The following is a 23936-nucleotide window of genomic DNA, read 5'->3' as shown; positions in this document are numbered from 1 at the left end:
ATTTAGAGAACCACAGGATTTGAAAATATTTAGATTTTCTTAGCTAATGAGCATTATTCAGTCATTCGTTCAATAAATACACTTAATTGTAGGTGCAGATGTCCTGAATCCCTTTTTCCCCAACCTCACCTCATTCTAAGTTCATTTCAATTGAATATTTGCTGCTGGGGAGATTTTTGTGTTGAGTAGGGTCATGGTGAGGTAGACGACTGGGAAAGCCAGCAAGGAGAAATTAATAGAAACATAATGACAAGAGTTATTAGAAAACCCAGGAAAGTTTAGGTGGTTGGTGAGGAAGGGAAGGATGCAGCTCTCTGTGGGCTGGATTTGAAGAACTTGGGGTAGAGAGAGGAGTTTGGAGATGAAGAAAAGAACAGCTCCTTGTGTAAGATGATATTAGATAGGAAGTGAACAGAGAAAAACAATCTTTTTAAGTTTTATTATTGTTACATTTGTATTCTCTCTTTGGTATTCCTTTGGGGGGGGCTTGGAACAGTACACTTTATGGATGATTACATGGTACAGTACGCTTCATTGAGGGCTCCCCAAGGCCCTCCCTTTCTTCAGGGGAGTCTGGGATGGAAACTGTGTAGAGTCCAGGAGATTCTCAGTGTGTTGGGGGATAAGTTGGGGCAAGGAATCTCCAGCAGCTGAGGGCTTCTCTCTTCCTCTTGCTCTCACTGAGGCTGATGGTCCAGGGGGCTCTTACTCCTTGGAGGCCACGTGGACCATATGGTCCACCACCTGGTTGCTATAGCCAAATTCATTGTCGTACCAGGAAATGAGCTTGACAAAGTGGTCATTGCAGGAAATGAGCTTGACAAAGTGGTCATTGAGAGCAATACCAGCCCAAGTGTCAACAGTGGAAGAATGAGTGTTACTGTTGAAGTTGCAGAAGGCAACCTGGTCCTCAGTGTAGCTCAGGATGCCCTTGAAGGTATCCTCTGGTGCCCACTTCACCACCTTCTTGATATCATTGTATATGGCGGCTTTCTCCAGGCAGCAGGTCAGATGAACCAGTGACACGTGGGAGGGGTGGGAACACAGAAGGCCATGACAGTGAGCTTCCCTTTCAGCTCAGGGTTGAGCCTGAGTGCCAGGAGAAACAGCCTTGGTGCCAGTAGAAACAAGGACGATGTTCTGGGCGAGCCCACGGCCATCATGCCACAGTTTCCCAGAGTGGTCGTCCACAGTTTTCTGTGTGGCAGTGATGGCATGGACCGTGGCCACGAGACCCCCATGATGCCACAGTTGTCATTGTTGACTTTGGCCAGAGGGGCCAAGCAGTTGGTGGTACAGGAGACATTGCTGACAATCTTGAGGGTGTCGCCGTACTTCTCATGGCTCACACCCCTCACAAATGTGGGGGGCACCAGTAGAAGGGGCAGGGATGATAACCTTCAAGTGAGGCCCATCTGCGAGTGAGGCCCAACCTTCTACATGATAGTGAAGACCCCAGTGGACTCGACAACATACTCAGCACCAGCATTACCCCATTTGATGTTGGCAGGATCTCCCTCCTGGAAGGTGAAAATGGGTTTTCCATGGATGACCGGTGTTTTGTTTTCAGCCTTGACTGCGCCGTTGAATTTGCCCTGGGTGGAATAATACTGGAACATGCAGACCACATACTTGAAGTCAATGAAGGGGTCATTGATGGCAACAGTATTCACTTTGCCAGAGTTAAAAGCAGCCCTGATGACCGGGTGCCTGATATGGCCAAATCCGTTTACTCTGAGCTTCCCCATTGTGTCTCAGGGATGTGGCTGGCAAAGCACCAGAAGAGGAGACTGTCTGTCCAGTGGGGAGGAGCAGAGAGCCTCCCTTTGGTAATCTTAAAAAAGACTTATCTGAGGATTTTAGTTTATTTTTAGTACTAACTAGGAGCCAGAATAATATTTTTAGTAGGATAACTCCATGCTGTAACTAGTTTCGAGACCCATTAAACCAGTTTAGTTTAATGTGGGTTATTTAAGTATTGCAAATAAAGAAATGAAAATGCCATTATTTCCCAGTAACATGATTATATATGCACCTGGGAAAGCCAAGCATTTAGCTCTCGAAACAGCTGGATATTGTATGGAATGTAAGAAACTGTATGGGTGCAAGCATAAACACACACACACACACACGCACACATGCACACACACACGTGATGTCCGTAGCATTTTATCTGTAATTATAGGAAACCAACCCTACAAATAGGGGCCAATTTCCAAAAGCAAAACCCACACACAAAGTGCTTGAGAGAAAAATACACAAGAGCTTTGTGAAGAAACAGTACAAACTTACGGAAAATTAAAACAAAAGATTTGAATGAGTGAAGATTGATAGTATATTATGCTCCTGGAAAGGAAGACAAATATTATATAAAATGTCTATGTGTCATCTTCAAGTTAACTTACATATTTAATTCAGTCTTGAGAAATATCCCAGAATGGTTTTTAAAATTTGACAAAATGTTTCCTAAATGGATAGAAAAGGATAAGTTTAACAGAATACATTTTTAAAATTTTCAGAGGGAAATTTCATGGAAAAATGTAATAGGGTAGATTAACATTATTAGGTATTAAAAATATATGAGAAACAGGGCACCTGGGTGGCCCAGTCGGTTAAGCAACTCGACTCTTGATTTTGGCTCAGGTCACAATCTCACAGTCCATGAGATCCAGACCCACATTGGGCTGTGCTAACAGTGCAGAGCCTGCTTGGGATTCTCATTCTCTCTGCCCGTTCCCCTCTCATGCTCACTCTCTCTCTCAAAATAAATAAACTAAAAGAAATTAAAAAAATAAACTAAATAAAAATATATGAGAAAGCAACTTCAGGTAAAAGATACAGCTTTGGGACAAAGATTAATAGATCTCCAGTACCAAAGAGCTAATCCAGAAATAGACCCCAAATATATGTGAGTATTTAATATAGTACAAAGTAAATTTCAAAAACAATCAGGGAATGGGGAGGTTGGCTGGCTTAGTCAGTACAGCATGTGACTCTTGAACTTAGGGTCATGAGTTTGAACCCCATGTCGGGTGTCGAGATTATTTATTTATTTATTTATTTTCATTTATATATGAAATTTATTGTCAAATTGGTTTCCATACAACACCCAGTGCTCATCCCAAAAGGTGCCCTCCTCAATACCCATCACCCACACTCCCCTCCCTCCCACCCCCATCAACCCTTAGTTTGTTCTCAGTTCTCAACAGTCTCTTATGCTTTGGCTCTCTCCCACTCTAACCTCTTTTTTTTTTTTTTTTCCTTCCCCTCCCCCATGGGTTCCTGTTAAGTTTCTCAGGATCCACATAAGAGTGAAACCATATGGTATCTGTCTTTCTCTGTATGGCTTATTTCACTTAGCATCACACTCTCCAGTTCCATCCACGTTGCTACAAAAGGCCATATTTCATTTTTTCTCATTGCCACGTAGTACTCCATTGTGTATATAAACCACAATTTCTTTATCCATTCATCAGTTGATGGACATTTAGGCTCTTTCCATCATTTGGCTATTGTTGAGAGTGCTGCTATGAACATTGGGGTACAAGTGCCCCTATGCATCAGTACTCCTGTGTCCCTTGGATAAATTCCTAGCAGTGCTATTGCTGGGTCATAGGGTAGGTCTATTTTTAATTTTCTGAGGAACCTCCACACTGCTTTCCAGAGCAGCTGCACCAATTTGCATTCCCACCAACAGTGCAAGAGGGTTCCCGTTTCTCCACATCCTCTCCAGCATCTATAGTCTCCTGATTTGTTCATTTTGGCCACTCTGACTGGCGTGAGGTGATACCTGAGTGTGGTTTTGATTTGTATTTCCCTGATAAGGAGCGACGCTGAACATCTTTTCATGTGCCTGTTGGCCATCCGGATGTCTTCTTTAGAGAAGTGTCTATTCATGTTTTCTGCCCATTTCTTCACTGGGTTATTTGCTTTTCGGGTGTGGAGTTTGGTGAGCTCTTTATAGATTTTGGATACTAGCCCTTTGTCCGATATGTCATTTGCAAATATCTTTTCCCATTCCGTTGGTTGCCTTTTAGTTTTGTTGCTTGTTTCCTTTGCTGTGCAGAAGCTTTTTATCTTCATAAGGTCCCAGGAATTCACTTTTGCTTTTAATTCCCTTGCCTTTGGGGATGTGTCGAGTAAGAGATTGCTACGGCTGAGGTCAGAGAGGTCTTTTCCTGCTTTCTCCTCTAGGGTTTTGATGGTTTCCTGTCTCACATTCAGGTCCTTTATCCATTTTGAGTTTATTTTTGTGAATGGTGTGAGAAAGTGGTCTAGTTTCAACCTTCTGCATGTTGCTGTCCAGTTCTCCCAGCACCATTTGTTAAAGAGACTGTCTTTTTTCCATTGGATGTTCTTTCCTGCTTTGTCAAAGATGAGTTGGCCATACATTTGTGGGTCTAGTTCTGGGGTTTCTATTCTATTCCATTGGTCTATGTGTCTGTTTTTGTGCCAATACCATGCTGTCTTGATGATGACAGCTTTGTAGTAGAGGCTAAAGTCTGGGATTGTGATGCCTCCTGCTTTGGTCTTCTTCTTCAAAATTACTTTGGCTATTTGGGGCCTTTTGTGGTTCCATATGAATTTTAGGATTGCTTGTTCTAGTTTCGAGAAGAATGCTGGTGCAATTTTGATTGGGATTGCATTGAATGTGTAGATAGCTTTGGGTAGTATTGACATTTTGACAATATTTATTCTTCCAATCCATGAGCAGGGAATGTCTTTCCATTTCTTTAAATCTTCTTCAATTACCTTCATAAGCTTTCTATAGTTTTCAGCATACAGATCCTTTACATCTTTGGTTAGATTTATTCCTAGGTATTTTATGCTTCTTGGTGCAATTGTGAATGGGATCAGTTTCTTTATTTGTCTTTCTGTTGCTTCATTGTTAGTGTATAAGAATGCAACTGATTTCTGTACATTGATTTTGTATCCTGCAACTTTGCTGAATTCATGTATCAGTTCTAGCAGACTTTTGGTGGAGTCTATCGGATTTTCCATGTATAATATCATGTCATCTGCAAAAAGCGAAAGCTTGACTTCATCTTTGCCAATTTTGATGCCTTTGATTTCCTGTTGTTGTCTGATTGCTGATGCTAGAACTTCCAGCACTATGTTAAACAACAGCGGTGAGAGTGGGCATCCCCGTCGCGTTCCTGATCTCAGGGAAAAAGCTCTCAGTTTTTCCCCGTTGAGGATGATGTTAGCTGTGGGCTTTTCATAAATGGCTTTTATGATCTTTAAGTATGTTCCTTCTATCCCGACTTTCTCAAGGGTTTTTATTAAGAAAGGGTGCTGGATTTTGTCAAAGGCCTTTTCTGCATCGATTGACAGGATCATATGGTTTTTCTCTTTTTTTTTGTTAATGTGATGTATCATGTTGATTGATTTGCGAATGTTGAACCAGCCCTGCATCCCAGGAATGAATCCCACTTGATCATGGTGAATAATTCTTTTTATATGCCGTTGAATTCGATTTGCTAGTATCTTATTGAGAATTTTTGCATCCATATTCATCAGGGATATTGGCCTGTAGTTCTCTTTTTTTACTGGGTCTCTGTCTGGTTTGGGAATCAATGTAATACTGGCTTCATAGAATGAGTCTGGAAGTTTTCCTTCCCTTTCTATTTCTTGGAATAGCTTGAGAAGGATAGGTATTATCTCTGCTTTAAACGTCTGGTAGAACTCCCCTGGGAAGCCATCTGGTCCTGGACTCTAATTTGTTGGGAGATTTTTGATAACCGATTCAATTTCTTCGCTGGTGATGGGTCTGTTCAAGCTTTCTATTTCCTCCTGATTGAGTTTTGGAAGAGTGTGGGTGTTCAGGAATTTGTCCATTTCTTCCAGGTTGTCCAATTTGTTGGCATATAATTTTTCATAGTATTCCCTGATAATTGTTTGTATCTCTGAGGGATTGGTTGTAATAATTCCATTTTCATTCATGATTTTATCTATTTGGGTCATCTCCCTTTTCTTTTTGAGAAGCCTGGCTAGAGGTTTGTCAATTTTGTTTATTTTTTCAAAAAACCAACTCTTGGTTTCGTTGATCTGCTCTACAGTTTTTTTAGATTCTATATTGTTTATTTCTGCTCTGATCTTTATTATTTCTCTTCTTCTGCTGGGTTTAGGCTGCCTTTGCTGTTCTGCTTCTATTTCCTTTAGGTGTGCTGTTAGATTTTGTATTTGGGATTTTTCTTGTTTCTTGAGATAGGCCTGGATTGCAATGTGTTTTCCTCTCAGGACTGCCTTCGCTGCGTCCCAAAGCGTTTGGATTGTTGTATTTTCATTTTCGTTTGTTTCCATATATTTTTTAATTTCTTCTCTAGTTGCCTGGTTAACCCACTCATTCGTTAGTAGGGTGTTCTTTAACCTCCATGCTTTTGGAGGTTTTCCAGACTTTTTTCTGTGGTTGATTTCAAGCTTCATAGCATTGTGGTCTGAAAGTATGCATGGTATGATTTCAATTCTTGTAAACTTATGAAGGGCTGTTTTGTGACCCAGTATATGATCTATCTTGGAGAATGTTCCATGTGCACTCGAGAAGAAAGTATATTCTGTTGCTTTGGGATGCAGAGTTCTAAATATATCTGTCAAGTCTATCTGATCCAATGTCTCATTCAGGGCCCTTGTTTCTTTATTGACCGTGTGTCTAGATGATCTATCCATTTCTGTAAGTGGGGTGTTAAAGTCCCCTGCAATTACCACATTCTTATCAATAAGGTTGTTTATGTTTATGAGTAATTGTTTTATATATTTGGGCTCTCCGGTATTTGGCGCATAGACATTTATAATTGTTAGCTCTTCTTGATGGATAGACCCTGTCACTATTATATAATGTCCTTCTTCATCTCTTGTTACAGCCTTTAATTTAAAGTCTAGTTTGTCTGATGTAAGTATGGCTACTCCAGCTTTCTTTTGGCTTCCAGTAGCATGATAAATAGTTCTCCATCCCCTCACTCTCAATCTAAAGGTGTCCTCAGGTCTAAAATGAGTCTCTTGTAGACAGCAAATAGATGGGTCTTGTTTTTTTATCCATTCTGATACCCTATGTCTTTTGGTTGGCGCATTTAATCCATTTACATTCAGTGTTATTATAGAAAGATATGGGTTTAGAGTCATTGTGATGTCTGTATGTTTTATGCTTGTAGTGATGTCTCTGGTACTTTGTCTCACAGGGTCCCCCTTAGGATCTCTTGTAGGGCTGGTTTAGTGGTGACAAATTCCTTCAGTGTTTGTTTGTTTGGGAAGACCTTTATCTCTCCTTCTATTCTAAATGACAGACTTGCTGGATAAAGGATTCTCGGCTGCATATTTTTTCTGTCTAGCACACTGAAAATCTCGTGCCAATTCTTTCTGGCCTGCCAAGTTTCAAAAGAGAGATCAGTCACGAGTCTTATAGGTCTCCCTTTATATGTGAGGGCACGTTTACCCCTTGCTGCTTTCAGAATTTTCTCTTTATCCTTGTATTTTGCCAGTTTCACTATGATATGTCGTGCAGAAGATCGATTCAAGTTACGTCTGAAGGGAGTTCTCTGTGCCTCTTGGATTTCAATGCCTTTTTCCTTCCCCAGTTCAGGGAAGTTCTCAGCTATGATTTCTTCAAGTACCCCTTCAGCACCTTTCCCTCTCTCTTCCTCCTCTGGGATACCAATTATGCGTATATTATTTCTTTTTAGTGTATCACTTAGTTCTCTAATTTTCCCCTCATACTCCTGGATTTTTTTCTCTCTCTTTTTCTCAGCTTCCTCTTTTTCCATAACTTTATCTTCTAGTTCACCTATTCTCTCCTCTGCCTCTTCAATCCGAGCCGTGGTGGTTTCCATTTTGTTATGCATTTCGTTTAAAGCGTTTTTCAGCTCCTCGTGACTGTTCCTTAGTCCCTTGATCTCTGCAGCAAGAGATTCTCTGCTGTCAGCTATACTGTTTTCAAGCCCAGTGATTAATTTTATGACTATTATTCTAAATTCACTTTCTGTTATATTATTTAAATCCTTTTTGATCAGCTCATTAGCTGTTGTTATTTCCTGGAGATTCTTCTGAGGGGAATTCTTCCGCTTGGTCATTTTGGATAGTCCCTGGCGTGGTGAGGACCTGCAGGGCACTTCCCCTGTGCTGTGGTGTATAACTGGAGTTGGTGGGCAGAGCCGCAGTCAGACCTGATGTCTGCCCCCAGCCCACCGCTGGGGCCACAGTCAGACTGGTGTGTGCCTTCTCTTCCCCTCTCCTAGGGGCGGGATTCACTGTGGGGTGGGGTGGCCCGTCTGGGCTACTTGCACACTGCCAGGCTTGTGATGCTGGGGATCTGGCGTCTTAGCTGGGGTGGGTAGGCAAGGTGCACAGGGGCAGGAGGGGTAGGTTTAGCTTGCTTCTCCTTAGGTGATCCACTTCAGGAGGGGCCCTGTGGCAGCAGGAGGGAGTCAGATCCGCTGCCGGAGGTTTGGCTCCGCAGAAGCGCAGAGTTGGGTGCGTGGAGCGAGCAAGTTCCCTGGCAGGAACTGGTTCTCTTTGGGATTTTGGCTGGGGGATGGGCGGGGGAGATGGCGCTGGCGAGCGCCTTTGTTCCCCACCAAACTGAGCTCTGTCGTCAGGGGGCTCAGCAGCTCTCCTTCCCTTTGTCCTCCACCCTTCCCGCTTTCTGAGCAGAGCTGTTAACTTATGACCTCCCAGACGCTAAGTCGCGCTTGCTGTCGGAACACAGTCCGTCAGGCCCCTCCGCTTTTTGCAAGCCAGACTCCGGGGCTCTGCTTGGCCGGCGAGCCGCCCCTCCGCCCCGGCTCCCTCCCGCCAGTCCGTGGAGCGCGCACCGCCTCGCCGCCCTTCCTACCCTCTTCCGTGGGCCTCTCGTCTGCGCTTGGCTCCGGCGACTCCGTTCTGCTAATCCTCTGGCGGTTTTCTGGGTTATTTAGGCAGGTGTAGGTGGAATCTAAGTGATCAGCAGGACGCGCGGTGAGCCCAGCGTCCTTCTACGCCGCCATCTTCCCTCTCCGAGATTATTTAAAATAAAAGAAAATCAGGGAAGAAAATATTCAACAACTGATGTTGAGGTGAGTAATTTGGGTGGAGTAAAAAAAATATTGAAATAGAAATTCCTCTGAATCCATACACAAGAATAGATTCCAAAATACTGAAAGAAATTATAGTTTGGAACAGAATGGAATAATCAAAGGACCATATTAACACTCTCACTGGAAACAATCAAAATATGGCCAAAATATATGAAGTAACAGTCTTTAAGACACCGTACATCTGACAACTAAGTTATCAGCCATCCCAGAGAGACATGAAATAAAAGGGGGGAGCCCCATGGTTGCCTTGGGAGAGTCTCCTGGCCACAGCCCAAGGAGAGGAAACCCAGGCAGGGAAGAGTGGATTCTCTGAGTTGAAGATACGGAACTAAGAGTCCAGAGAGAACAAGGTAGCTAAAGTTTGTAGGGCAGAATACTGAAGACGAGAAACCCTCGAAGACAGCGAGTGGTGGAGATCTGGAGAGGGTCCCCCTCGAGCGCTGGTCATGGCTTGCTGAAGCTGAAGAAAGAACCATCTGAAGGGAATAGAGGGAACAGTGGCCATGTTCACACAGGGCCAGGAATAGAGCCCTACCAGTGACATGAAGGCCTCATGACTGGGTAGGTTCATAGAAGGGTCTTGCCTCAGAAGTGGGATAATTGAAGCAATTGACTATACATAAGCCCTGTTTCAGTGCCACCTAACATACCTCGACATCAAGTTGTGGAAGATAGAACTGTTTCCAAGTGATCAAGCTATATTCCAGAGCAAAATTCAAGAATGTCTAAAGGAACACAAAAATATCCAGCACCCAGCAAGGTAAATTTCACAATATCTCTTATTCAATACAAAAAAAAAAAATCATGAAGCACACACAAAAAAGAAGAAAATACAGCACATAATGAAGAAATATCAATTGAAACAGACCCAGAACTAACACAGATATTGGAATTAGCGGGCAAAAGACAGTAAATAATTGTTGTTAACTATATTCCACGTGTTCAAAAAGTTAATAGAGACATAGGGTGTTTTTAAGAAGACCCATACTGAGCTACTAGAGAAGAAAACTGTGATGTGTAAGATAAAAAATACACTGCATGGGAGTAATGGTAAAAGAGATGTCACAGAAGAAAAGATTAATGAACTTGAAAACATAGCAATAGAAATAATAAAAAATGAAGCACCCATAGGGAAGAGAATTTTTTTTTTTTTAATGAACAAAACATTAGTAAACTATGAGACAACTTTAAGTGGATGAATGCATTTGTAACTGGAATCTTCAAAGGCAGGGGCAGACGGAAAAAAGGTATTTGAAGAGATCATGGCTGGACATTTTCCAAATTTGATGAAAAAATGATAAATCCATAGACTCGGGAAGCTTAATAACACACAAGAAACGGAGAAAATGACACCAAGTCTTATCATAATCAGAATGCTGAAAAAAAAAAACTATGTAAAAACATAAATAGTGGAAGGAACCAAAAAAATGAAATTGCATATTTACTAACTTGGGGAATGATGTGAGAGAGAATGTCCAGATGCTTCAGAAAACAATTATTGAGAAAAAGATCATCAGATATAATGACATCTATACTACACATTTAAGTATCTGATGCTTATTTATTTATTTTTAAAGTTTATTTATTTTGGGAGAGAGAGATCAATAGAGGGACAGAGAGAGAGAGAGAATCCCAAGCAGGCTCCACACTGTCAGTGTGGAGCCCAACGTGGGACTCAACCTCATGCACTGTGAGATCATGACCTGAGCTGAAATCAACAGTCAGGCACATAACCAACAGAGCCACCCAGGTGCCCCTGATGCTTTTTTAAATAATGCATAAACAAACTTAAAAGACAAGCAACAGAGTGAAAAATAACAAATATAGAAGATAAGAGGATAATATATGTACACAACACATATCTCATAATAATGAATAAAACACTAAAGTTTTAATAGATAAACAGCCAAAAAATATAACCAACTGATTCACACATATAAAATCCAACGATTAAATTTATGGGAAAATACTCAACTTTGTTAGAAAGCAAAAAAATGGATTAGAATAATGCACTTCATACCTACTAAATTAGCAAAATTTTAAAAAAGTAACGTTGTTTATTCCTGGAAAAGGCAGATTTTAATTCATATTTTCATGCATTACCCAATGATACTATAAAGTGGTGTCACCCTTTCAGAAGTAATAGGAAATATGCATCAGGAACTCAAAACATGTTCATACGCATTGACTTACTAATTCCATTTCTGGATGCCTGTTAACAACCCAACATTCCACAGCTGTAAACAGACTGTAATCACTTTATTGTGTGGGATGGTGGATTTTTGAAAGTGCAGTTATATATAATTAATTGTAAATTCAGATAATACAAGTATAGATTTTTTAATATAAACTTTTAAAAACTATCCTTTGATAGTTTTAAACAAAAATAATCAAAGATCTTTTTCTAATTTATCTATGCATACCAATCATTTTTACATGATATTTTCCATTTTAAATCACCCTCTGATATTTAAACCTTAACAAATATAGTCACCATTTTTCTCCATAAATAACTCTGCATAGCTTATTAGAGATAATATATTAATAACTATTTAAACACCCATGCACATTCGGGGTCACGTAAGGCTCTTCTTTAGCCTAAGAACAAAGAACATACTTTGAAGAAGACATTCAGTTCGAGGAGTCAGGTTTCTATAACAGAAGGAGTAATGAAATGAATTCACTCTGTTTAATATACTTATAAAGACATTGGGAAATTTTTCAGTATGCATCTCAGAGGATCTTCTGTAAAAGTCAATGTGATTATAACAATTTTAAACTACAAGTGTGACTGTAGACATTGAAGAATTTTAAGGTCTTAGATTAAAGGGTGACATATGTATATATAAGGCAGTTACTATTTTGCATTGTCCAAAAGGGGAAGGGGAAATGTATTCCACGAAAAGCTCCATTATGGTCAGAAAGACGACCGTGTACCTTTAAAAAATTAATTGAATGAACTCTAGCAAAGTGAGTCCTATTGTACTTCGCACATGTTATTAGTCTGTTTTTCACTGAATGTGCTTTCAAACATTTCAGAAGATCTCAGAATCTTTAGGGAGCCATGGCTATTGTACAGGAAGCACAAAGAAGACTGTGAAAATAACAGAAATAACTCTTTCTCATACCTCCTTCCAATAATAAAGACCTTGAGATCACTGTGCCAGAGACGTGAATCATTAGTAGTTTGCCTAAGTTGCAAGCATAGCTTATTTGACAATGCTTTGTTGGAACTTATGCCAAGATCACCAATAAAATGAGTTCCCAAGTAAGATCAGATTCGTCACTATGTCATTCGAGTCAAGTCAATTCAATTAACATCAATACATCTCTACAGTATGTCCCATACTTTGATAAATGCTGGGAAGATGACCGATTCACAGGGCCTGTATTTAGCCAGAAGGAAGCATTAGCAGAGTCTTGTACAGAAGGCAGCCTTTTAAAATAACCTCTGCCATTCTGCTTAACAGGCACGAGACCAGGGACTGAGGGCACAAGGGGTCAGCTTTCCCTGGGGCGTTCCTTTTCTCAGAGAAGGTGACAATTGAGCTGTGGCTTGAAAGGTCAAATAGAAACAAACAAGGGGATGACAGCTGGGGGACCAGTCATTCCGGGCAGGGGCCGCCCGTGAAAAAAACACAGGTACGAAGTGAGGCGGGGTGTTTGGGGAACTGCCAGTCTAAGTGAAACGTGGGGCATGCTAGAAGGAAAAGGCAAGATAGGAGGTGGGATCCAGAGACTGAGGTCATTTGGGGACTCTGGCCCCCAAAGGAGGTCAGGTCAAAGGGGTGAAGGCTGGCTACGGAGCCCAGCAGGAGGTGACAGCAATAGTTCAGTCCTGGGGTTATGTTAACATTTTAATAAATGTCCCTACAAGTACCATTCAGAAATTATTTCCTCCGTTCTTGGAGTACAACTGATTGGACTTTTAAAAGCTGAAAGATTTCAAACTGTACAAGGATTTTATAAAATAAAAAGAGCTACCAGAAAGGAAATCAGCAAACAAACAAACAAACAAACAAAAAAACTAATTGTAATTAAGACATTACCCTTTCCCTACATTTGGAGCTTGGGGGCAACTCACTAGGGTCTTAAATCTAAGACATGGTTTCCAAATTGCTACAGAAAAGACACTATAACACTTAATGGAACAACTGGATTGCTAAAGCCAAAAGGTCACCTCAATCAAACTAACCTTCCCCTGGTAGATTTTCCACTGTTCTGTCATAATCTGCACCCCCACCCCTGCCGCCCCCGCCCCGCCTTGGGCTAACTGAAAGTTGTGTTAGAATTACCATAGTGTCTACATATTTAGATAGATTTAGTCAGAAAGAAGAAATTAACCAAGATCGTTTCATCAGTAGAGTTATTATCAATAGTGAGAGTCCCTGACAAATGCTATATTTTAAATACGGAGCTTTCGTCCTTCCTTTGTTACATGCAGTACTGAAGAAAGGTTTATATATTTTTAGCCTTTTGTTCTGTGTGTGTGTGTGTGTGTGTGTGCGCGTGCGTGTGTGTGTTACTATGGTTTTTTTCCTTTTCCTTTCAGTTAAAATTGCTGAAAAGAGCAACATTGTTCTTCCTTCCCTTCAGATGAAATTGATGATGGGTCCCCTAACTCTAACTGGAATTCCACCTCCTCTGGAATTCTGAGCAGAAACTCTCAGGATTGTGTATTATAGTTTTGCAGATGGGCCCAGAAAAATCCATTATGATGCCTCACATGTATGTCTTGAGGCAAAGCAATTATGTTTTCCACATGTAGCATTTTAAAACCCAAGTGTCCTTAGAGGTCATGGATTCCAACTCTTTATGTTGTAATTAAGGAAGTTTCAATAAGATTCTGTGTTCACTGGCCGGATTGGCAGAACATAAAGAGATAATGACAGTCCGTGTTGATAAAGGTGTGTAGGCGGAGCCTTGTTATAGTCTATTGGGGGAAACAGCAAGAGCTGTGCTTTTAGAGGGCAGTTTGGTACTACCTACACAAATTTGAAATATTTATACCTCAGTAATTCCATTTTTAGAAAGCTATCCTAAAAGCTTTGGACTAAAAGTCCATCATAATGGGAATTGTTAAATAAATTAGGATATCTCTGTATCATGCGATATAACGCTACAGTTGGAAAGAGTGTCCATGATATACTGTTTAGTGGAAAAAGCAAGTCATAGGAAATATATAGAGTTTGATCCCATTTTTCTATAAAAAATATATATGTATTATAATACATATTATATATAAAATGTATTATAAAATATATTATATATAGTGTATGTATATATAGTACAGTATAGTATAGTATAACTGCAGAAGATATTCTAAGAACTGATGAGGAAACATGATAGCAAATTCCTCTGTACTTTGCAGAGAGACTCGTGCGCTCTGTGGGAAAGGCTGGGTTTTCTGTTCAATCATGGAATAAAGTCCCAGTTAGTTTCAATCCCGTCTTAGCGGATTAGTGGCTAGGGAAGTGGCCAGAATTGGTCACATAAGGGAAGCATCGTAACTATAAATGAATATTTCTATGATGATTACAATAGTAAATATAGAAAAAAAAAATCTTGAGAAGGATATGTTGTTGACCAAGAGGCTCAGAAACTTGTCTTCCTGGGAGAAGCAGAAAATCATGTTTTATTTACTTCCCTAAGAAATGAGAGGTGGGACTGGATTCGTAGGAAGCCAGATGTTCTGGTAACAGTGTGTCTAAAGCATTCTTTAGTTAGAAAAAGCACCCGACCAGGATCAGAAATCCCTGGATTCTGTCCTATCTTTTTTTTTTTTCTTTTCTTTTTATTTTATTTTATTTTAAAAAATTTTTTTTTCCAACGTTTTATTATTTATTTTTGGGACAGAGAGAGACAGAGCATGAACGGGGGAGGGGCAGAGAGAGAGGGAGACACAGAATCGGAAACAGGCTCCAGGCTCTGAGCCATCAGCCCAGAGCCCGACGCGGGGCTCGAACTCACGGACCGCGAGATCGTGACCTGGCTGAAGTCGGACGCTCAACCGACTGCGCCACCCAGGCGCCCCTGTCCTATCTTTTTTACTAGCCATTCGAATGATTTGAAAAAAGTTACTTCACTTCTCTGAGGCTCAGATTTTCTTCCTCCCCTAAAAAGAAGAAGAGGAAGAAAAGAAGAAGAAGTAGAAGAAGAAGAAGAAGAAGAAGAAGAAGAAGAAGAAGAAAGAAAAGAAAGTAAAAATAATGCATGGTCATTGTAAAACTTTTAAACAATAGTTAAGTATATAAAGTAAAAATGTACTTTGTCTCACTTTTCAAGTGTACTCCACGTGTAACCGCTGTTAAAAATTTGGTACATATCACCACACATTTCTCCATAAGCACTAATATATATTATGTATAATATATTTATGGGATTTTATTCCATGGTTGAACAGAAGACCCAGACTTTCCCACAGAGCACACGAGTCTGCAAAGTACAGAGGAATTTGCTATCATGTTTCCTCATCAGTTCTTAGAATATCTTCTGCAGTTTTTCTCAACTAGTTGGTATTTTTAGCTTCATTTGTTCTTCATGATATGCAGCACCACTGCTCTTCCTTCCATTAAATAAAATATTTGACATTTTTGTCTACTTTATATTTTATTTTATATATATATATTTTAAACATGTATTCATTATTGAGAGACAGAAAGTGAGCATGAGCATGGAGGGGCAGAGAGAGGGGGAGACACAGAATCCAAAGCAAGCTTTATGGTGTCCATACAGAGCACGATGCAGGGTTCAAACCCGCAAACAGGGAGATCATGACCTGAGCCGAACTCGGACGTTTAACTGACTTAGGCACCCAGGCATCCCTCAGCTTTTACCTTTTAAGATGGAGAATAGGGGCGCCTGGGTGGCTCAGTCGGTTAAGCGGCCGACTTCGGCTCAGGTCACGATCTCACACTCTGTGAGTTCGAGCCCCGCGTCGGGCTCTGTGCTGACCGCTCAGAGCCTGGAGCCTGTTTCAGATTCTGTGTCTCCCTCTCTCTGACCCTCCCCCATTCATTCTCTGTCTCAAAAATAAATAAACGTTAAAAAAAAATTAAAAAAAAAAAAAAAGATGGAGAATAAAAATTTGTAACAAAATTTATTGATAGTATATTTCTGTAATTCATAAATATCAACTTTGGTAGTATTAAAAAATATTCTTTAAAAAATTTTTTTAACATTTATTCATTTTTGAGAGAGAGAGAGACACAGAGAGAATATGAGCTGAACAGGGGAGAGGCAGAGAGAGAAGGAGACACAGAATCCAAAGCAGGCTCCAGGCTCTGAGCTGTCAGCACAGAGCCCGATGTGGGGCTAGAACTCACAAACCGTGAGATCACGACCTGAGCCGAAGTCGGACGCTCAACCAACTGAGCCACCCAGGTGCCCTGGTAAATTCATTTTTAATATAATATTAAGGAATTTAAGAAATTCCTAAATCTCCTAATTATAATAGTATTAGGAAAATTTACCATTGGAAAGAATATTTTTAAAAAATTTCTCTTTTAATATTTATTTTTCAGAGAGAGAGACAGAGTGGAAGTGGGGGAGGGACAGAGAAAGAGGGAGACACAGAATCCGAAGCAGGCTCCAGGCTCTGAGCTGTCAGCACAGAGCCCGATGTGGGGCTCAGGCCCACGAACAAACCATGAGATCATGACCTGAGCTGAAGTTGGACGCTTAACCGACTGAGCCACCCAGGTGCCCCTTGTTTACTTTAAATCGACAGCAATATAAACTTTTCCCATATTTTTAATTTTAGAAATTCAAAAATTTAAAATATAGGTGGTGTATTTCACTCTACAAATTTCTCTATAAGCATTTAAATATATATATATATATATATTTAAATTAAAATGGGATCAACTCTATAGACTGTTCTATAACTTGATTTTTCCACTAAACAGTACATCATGGACATTTTTTCCAAGTATCACCTTATATTTCATAATACGGAGATACCCTAATTTATTTAACAATTCCTATTGTGATGGATAATTAGACTGACCCCAATTTTTAACCATCTAAAAATCTTGCAACGAACACATTGGTACATATATCCCCATGTGTATGTGTTAGGTTTCTTTAGGGTAGCCTTCTAAACTATTCCCAAACTTTAGGAATGCCCATAATTATTGGGTTGATCTTTTTCCCAATTCATAAATGAAGGGAAACAATGGAAGGTAATTCAGGGTAGACTTTAACAATAATATTTTTAAAAGACTCTTTAACTGGGGCTCCTGGGTCAGTTGGTTGAGCAACTGACTCTTGACTCTCCCCAGGTCATGATCCCAGGGTCATGGGATCCAGCCTCAAGTAGGGTTCCATGCTGAGCACGGATCCTGCTTGGGATTCTCTCTCTGTCTCCCTCTGCCCCTCCCCCATGTTCTCTCTCTCTGTCTCTAAAAAATAAAAGTAAATAAAAAAATAAAAAAAAGATGGGGGCCTGCACGGCTCAGTCCGTTGAGCGACAGACCACGGCTCAGGTCATGATCTCAGGGTTCGTGAGTTCCAGCCCCGTGTCAGGCTCTGTGCTGACAGCTCAGAGCCTGGAGCCTGCTTCTGATTCTGGGTGTGTGTGTCTCTCTCTCTGCCCCTCCCCAACTCACACTCTCTCAAAAATGAATAAATGTTATAATAATAATAATAATAATTAAAAATTTTAAAAATTAAAAAAGAATATTTACTTATGTCAGGAAATGTGACTTTGCTAAATAAAAAGTACAACAAATGTATATTCTCAAATTGTCCCTATTCGGTAAACATATATATTTGATAGGCAATCACATATGCATAGAATAAGATCTTGAAAAAAATGTACATAAATATTAACATTAGCTCTGGATGATGAGCCTCTGATTTCAATTTTCTTCTCTATATCTCCTTGTGTTTTCTTATTTTGTCTAAACAGTGTTTACTTTTAACAACAGAAAAAAACTTTTTTTTTGATTTTTAACATTTATTCAGTTTTTGAGAGACAGAGAGAGAGAGAGCATGAGCAGAGGAACTCGAACTCTGCCCGAACCCACTCAAACCCACGAACCATGAGATCATGACCTGAGCCAAAGTCAGATGCTTAACCGACTGAGCCACCCAGGTGCCCGAACAGGAAAAAAAATTTTAATGTTTATTTATTTATTTTGAGAGAGAGAGAATGTGAGCAGGGGTAGGGGGAGAGAGTGAGGGGGAGAGAATTCCAAGCAGGCTCTACTCAGCGTGGAGCCTGTCGTGGGGCTCGATCTCACCACCGTGAGATCGTGACTTGAGCCAAAATCAGAATAGGAGGGTTCACTGACTGAGCCACTCAGGTGTCCCAGAAAGAAAAAAAAAAAAGAAAATTTAAGAAGATCTGGAAGCCACTATAACCTGAAACAATAAGTAACAAAATGTCTTCTCCTGGGCATAATAGTCAGTTTTAGGCACTCCTCAAAGAGGACAACATAACCTCAGATTAATTTGTGAATATACTTGCTGGTGGAGAAGCTCAATCGAAGTTTGACCTTTTTGAAGAAAAAATGGACTTCAATAAAGAGAGAAAGGAGGGGCGCCTGGGTGGCGCAGTCGGTTAAGCGGCCGACTTCAGCCAGGTCACGATCTCGCGGTCCGTGAGTTCGAGCCCCGCGTCGGGCTCTGGGCTGATGGCTCAGAGCCTGGAGCCTGTTTCCGATTCTGTGTCTCCCTCTCTCTCTGCCCCTCCCCCGTTCATGCTCTGTCTCTCTCTGTCCCAAAAATAAATAAACGTTGAAAAAAAAAAAAAATTTAAAAAAAAAATAAAATAAAAATAAAAAAAGAGAGAAAGGAGACCAACGAGCAAGAAAAGAGAGAAAGGTGGGAAATCGGCTGGCAGCGATTTGCCTGGGAGGATCTCAGATTTTGGATACCGAAGGTACAGGTACGACTCCAGGGACCCTCCAAGCAGGGACTTGACGGGAGAAGGTAGAGAAAGAAAGCATGCTACAGAATAAGGCAGAACGGAAAACACTCACCCCAGCACAGGAAAGGAGAGGCGGAAACTGGGCTGTCTGCTTACTTTTCCTTCTGTCACTCCATCCTTCAGCGAGGATCAGCACTGTGTCCAGCCCACGCAGGCTCTCTGGTTTTGGGGTTCTTTTGTTTTTGTTTTTGTTAGAATGACACATGGAGGAAAATGCAGCAGCTGTCTGAACCCAGCCAGTACTGAGGCTGACGCTACAAGTATGAAGGAAAACCAGTGAGAGGAAACACACCAGCAAAGTCTTGCTACCAACCTTGTATTGGTGGGTGACTTTGTTGCCCAGCTGAGTGTACCTGAATGCGTCTGCCGGGCAAAGAGTAGGCTAAAAACGGGAAACTGAGCTAACCATCACAAAATATTGGAACTGAGGAAGGAAAATGAAAAGACCAAACTACCGAGTTATCTGTTGTTTTATTTTGGGGGGAGGGACCAGGAAGCTGGTGAAGGGGAGGTAAAAATAGCTCAGCCACACTTACACAGACAGGTTGATCAAAACTATCCATTTCTCTTGTTGGATGGGCCACTGACTTTCCCAATCATCTTGTATAATTTCTTTCGACTCCTTCAGTGCTCCAATATTCTCTTCTGTAAGATAGGATTCAAATTATATTTTCCTCATTAGCCTTCAACATAATGTAACCATTAAAGGGCAATACTGAAATAACAATGAACATATTGAACATATTTAGTATCCTTAGGAAAAATCTCTTACCTGTTCACTCTTAATTATCAACAGTTTATTTTGGGTGAAGTTAAAAAATAACAAGGGGTTAGTTACAGTAAATTCTCACTATCTCAAATGTTATGTATTTGGTCCATTATTTTTCCTTCTCCCGCATCCTGAAGTTCAAAATCAGTTGAGTGCTCATCGCCAGCTCCTATAGTGTTGGTCCCAAGCAGGAAGTATAATAGCCACTCCATCAATTTTGCTACTTATTAGTACTCTTTTCCAAAGTCATATCAGGGAAGACAGTTCAAACTATAGATTGAAACAGGAAATACTTGATTATCTGAGAATTTTACCAATAACCATGCCATCACTTGTCTAAACCATCCTTGACCAGTAACCATGCCACCTGCCACCCTTACCTCCTAGAATAATCGACTGCATTGGGGAAGGCAGAATGGAGTTGGTTCCTTATAAGAAATAGAGCAAGGGGTGCCTGGGTGGCTCAGTCAGTGCCTTGGTTTCGGCTCAGGTCATGATCTCATGGTTCATGAGTTCTAGCCCTGCACTGGGGTCTGCACTGACAGTGAGGAACCTGCTTGGGATTCTCTCTGTCTCTCTGTCTCTCTCTCTCTCCCTCTCCCTCCCCCCCTCCCCCTCCTGCGCATGTGCACTTTCTTTCAAAATGAGTAAATGAACTTAAAAAAAAAAAAAGAAATAGAGCAAAGGTTTGGGAGATTTTGTTTTGTTTGTAATAACGCTTATAAATTAGTATTGTTTGCATATCCCCATAGAGTATCTTGATATTAGTTTTAAACCTTCTGAAATCCATGTGTTTGTTTAAAAACATTAAGATCCTAATATGTCCAAGGGAGTTATGCTAGGGGCTAGAAATACGGAGATAAAGAACACAGGTCCTTCATCTCAGACATATTATACTCAAGATATAAAAAGCAGAAAACTTCTAAAGTTTGGCCCTTTATTACAAAAGCAATACATTTCATTATATTTTTTTACATGGCTAAGTTTTCACATTTATACACGCATACATGCATATATTTAAAAGAAATCGGGGTGCCTGGGTGGCTCAGTCGGTTAAGCGTCTGACTCTTGGTTTCGGCTCGGGTCATGATCTCACAGCTTCGTGGGTTTGAGCCCGAGTCAGGCTCTGTGCTGGCAGTGCAGAGCCTGGTTGGGATTCTTTCTCCCTCTCTCCCTGCTCCTTCCCCACTTGTGATGTCTCTGTCTCTCTCAAAATAAATAAATAAACTTAAAAAAATAAAATAAAAAGAATCATTTTTGGAGTATCTCCTGTTTTTTAAGCCGTTCTCCCCACCCCACCCCCAGAACATTTTTCCATGTTAAAATCTCTGTTAACAGCTACACAACTGGGGGGTACTATAATTTAGGGGTATCATAGTGTGTTTAAGTACTTTCCAAACGTTTAAGCTGTGGGAGATGTTCCGTGTTGTAAAAAACAAATACAGAGAGGGATTCTGGGCACGTGCCACCTAAGAGGGAGGCTCATTTGTAATTTTCCTATCTATGCCTTGCTTGGACCAGACAGTGGCATTAACAGGAGGAGAAGTAGAGCCTTTGCTCTGTGTGATATTTAGCTGTCACTGGGTGCCAGGGAAGAGCACGGAGGCTAATAACACCAGGAAACTCATGTGTGAAGACCATGAAGGAGAGGCTCCGGGGTAGAACAGATACTGCCAAAATCTGTGCACCCTCCCATGATAGGTTGGCCTTGAATGCGTGAGTGTGTTTAGTCCTCCAGGCCCCAAAATATCATGAAGAAACGTAACGGCAGATGGATTCGAAAGTGGCCCCACAGCCCCTGTACTAGCATTCATGCCCTTATCCAAATCCCCTCATTTTGAGCATGGGTAAAGCCTAGGACTTGCTTCTAACCAATGGAACCTGGCAAAGGTGAAACACTGTGTGTGATCACATTGCATATCATCGTGACATCGGTCTTGACAGAAGGCTCTCTTTCCGGCTGGCTGTCAGGTTGCAAGTGACTTTTGGGAAGACCCGGATGGCAAGGAACTGAGGGCAACCTCCAGCTGACAGCCAGAAATAGACCAAGACCCTCAGTCCAACAGCCCACGAAGAACTGAATATTGTCAGCAACCCCATGAACTTGGGTGTGGATCCTTCCCCCGCCGAGTCTCAGATGGGTGTCCACCTGGCTGCCAGCTGACACCTTAATTGCAGGTTTATAAGATGCTGAAGCAGATGATCCAGGTTAGCTGTGCCCAGACTCCGGACCCACAGAAAGTATGAGCTGATAAATGTGTGTTGTTTTGAACCACTGAGTTTGCAGCAATATTGGCACATAACAATGATTACTGATACAAAGCTCAATGATGTCCTGAGTCTTCCCTGATCCTGAGCCTAGGAAACTAACAGAACAGAAACACCGTGTGATCTACAATGCTTCGCCTGCCTGATTCTACATCCTACAACCCTTACGACAGCTCAGCTCTCATTCCATGAAGGGTTGCTCCCCACTTGGGCAATTCAACATCGAATCAGAGTTCCAATGAGCCAACAAAGAAAAATGCATCTTATTTAAGAAGAACTACCAGCCAAGAAGAGGAGCCTAAGTCAGAACTAACAAAACATGTCTGGTAAGACGGAGTTGCTGAAGAATGACAGACGACATCATTAATTTTTAAAATAATAATAAAGGAAGTCTCATTTCTAGTACTTAGTAGCTAGGTTGGGCTAATTTTATTAGACATTAACCTTATAAAATCTTCACAAACTATAAAAAAACAATCACTTAAAGTACTAGAGAATGACCCCAAGGCAGGCAGACATTGGGTAAAGTCAACTCTTAAATAAGGAACTCTCTATTGGTAAGATCTCTCAGTGTGATCTCAGCCTTTTTTTTCTCATTTATTAGTTCCCTGCTAGAAGCCAGAGAGGCTCGGCTGAACCTCTACGTCTTGGGTTTGTTAATGTCCCTCTGTGTCCTGGCCTTTCCCTGAATCTTCTTGTCTCTATGGACTCGGGATCTCATTGCTCCCCACCCCCAAGCAGCAAAACCCCTGGTCCTGTGGTGTGGCCCCTAGCCCTTCCCATGGCTGTTCCTTCCTCTCCCTAAGGGCTGAAGTATGCTGTTCTTAACAACTCTCAAGTTACAACCATGTTCATTATCTCAACACACAGTGAACTTGGCATCTAAGCTTCACTATCCCAAATTAGTATAGCCCTGTGTCATATTGTAGGTCAATGACCTATAAAGCCTACCCCCTTTGTACCTATTTGACCTCTTCTCCTATTTCTTGCTCATCTCCAGCCATTCTTGCCTCTTTGCTACTCATTGTTTTTCCAACACAAAAATCTCCTGAACTTCCACCTCAGGGGATTTGCATTTGCTATTTTCTTTGTCATAAATAGTCTTCCCCCTCCAGGTATCACCACGGCTCTCTTTCTTTTTCCAGTCTTGGCTCAAATGTCGCCTTTTTGGTGAGCCCCTACCTAGAAGTCCTGTCTAAAACTGTCAACCCACTGACCACTGTCATGACACTCCCACCTCCCTTCCCTTAGTATTTATCTAATCTACTAAATATCTTACTTAACTTGTTTGCTATCTGTTTCTCCATCTAAAACATAATCCATGTATGCATGGATAGGTGTCTTTTTTATTTTTCATTTGTTGTTTCTGTAATGTTTGGAACAGTGATTGACACATATCAGTCACTCAAGAGTTATTTGTTGAATTTCTCAGTTTGGCTTAAGAGTTTCATTTTCTTGGGGCGTCTGGGTGGCTCAGCCAGTTAAGTGTCTGTCTTCAGCGCAGGTCATGACCTAGCGGTTTGTGAGATCGAGCCCCTGGTCGGGCTCTGTGCTAACAGCTCGGAGCCTAGAGACTGCTTCAGATTCTGTGTCTCCCCCTCTCTCTGCCCCTCCCATGCTCGTGCTCTGTCTCTCTCTGTCTCTTAATAATAAATGTTAAAAAAAATTTAAAAAAAAAAGAGTTTCATTTTCTCATAGTATAATTTCTCTCATAGATTGGTGGCCTGGCACTAAATTGCAGAGGTATCTTGGGTGATCTCAAAGCATGGTTTAAAACTAATGTTTTGGTTCCCTTTGGCTGGAAGAGGCACTGGATCCTTGGTGACTAAGACAGAAGGAGATAGAATATCTAGGATTTCCCCAATGTACAGCGTCATGGGTTCTAAAGTTAATTTACAAG

At 41.0% G+C, this 23936-nt stretch overlaps 1 pseudogene; it reads right to left on the bottom strand.

Moving 5' to 3' along the window:
* Window positions 1-491: 491 nt before the first annotated feature.
* LOC112851587 (glyceraldehyde-3-phosphate dehydrogenase pseudogene) lies at window positions 492-1779 on the bottom strand (annotated as a pseudogene).
* Between the last annotated feature and the right edge of the window lie 22157 nt (window positions 1780-23936).

This window comes from Puma concolor, chromosome D2 (assembly GCF_028749965.1).
Source record: "Puma concolor isolate L17-30 chromosome D2, mPumCon1.1.hap2, whole genome shotgun sequence".
In the NCBI taxonomy this organism is placed as follows: domain Eukaryota; kingdom Metazoa; phylum Chordata; class Mammalia; order Carnivora; family Felidae; genus Puma; species Puma concolor.
This window is presented reverse-complemented; position numbering and strand designations above follow the sequence as displayed.